General features: G+C 36.4%; 1 long non-coding RNA gene across 4 annotated transcripts in view; it reads right to left on the reverse strand.

The window, feature by feature from the left end:
- Positions 1-453, reverse strand: part of LOC119588744 — a 9,662-nt gene continuing 9,209 nt past the window's right edge. For all 4 annotated transcript variants that reach the window (XR_005230140.1, XR_005230141.1, XR_005230138.1 and 1 more), the window contains exons 13-14: positions 208-295; positions 1-25 (exon numbers count right to left, since the gene is read on the reverse strand). This is a non-coding gene — a long non-coding RNA (uncharacterized LOC119588744). The remainder of the gene's footprint in view (positions 26-207; positions 296-453) is intronic.

Below are 453 nucleotides of genomic sequence, written 5' to 3' on the forward strand. Positions count from 1 at the left end.
GAACTGCCGGCCTTATATCCACTACCTGTGAAAGACCACATCAACTGAAACAAGATACTAAAACAGCTATTTTCTCAATAACAGTCTTTCTGTTTTCAGAAAGACCAATGCCATCGTCATGAATTTTACGCTAGGGGCGAAATTTTGTCATCACTTAATGTAACCAAAAAAGTCATAGTAAAGGACATGACTGACAAATATACATACATTCACCAGTAAAGAAGGTCTCCCCTCAGCATGGGTTCTATGTTCAGGTCCCTAAAGGCCTTCCACATTCCTGGATGTTCAAGTTTTGCTGAAATAGTGATAGTAAATTAGTAGCATCCATATTTAAAACTTTTTTTCTCACTCCCCTTCAAGAATTCAGAATGAAAATGACATCAGAAGTTCAGATATATGCTTGTCAATTTATCATCATGTTAAGTTTTATGCTCTTATCCAGTAAATGCCCAA

Source organism: Penaeus monodon, chromosome 24 (assembly GCF_015228065.2).
Source record: "Penaeus monodon isolate SGIC_2016 chromosome 24, NSTDA_Pmon_1, whole genome shotgun sequence".
In the NCBI taxonomy this organism is placed as follows: Eukaryota; Metazoa; Arthropoda; class Malacostraca; order Decapoda; family Penaeidae; genus Penaeus; species Penaeus monodon.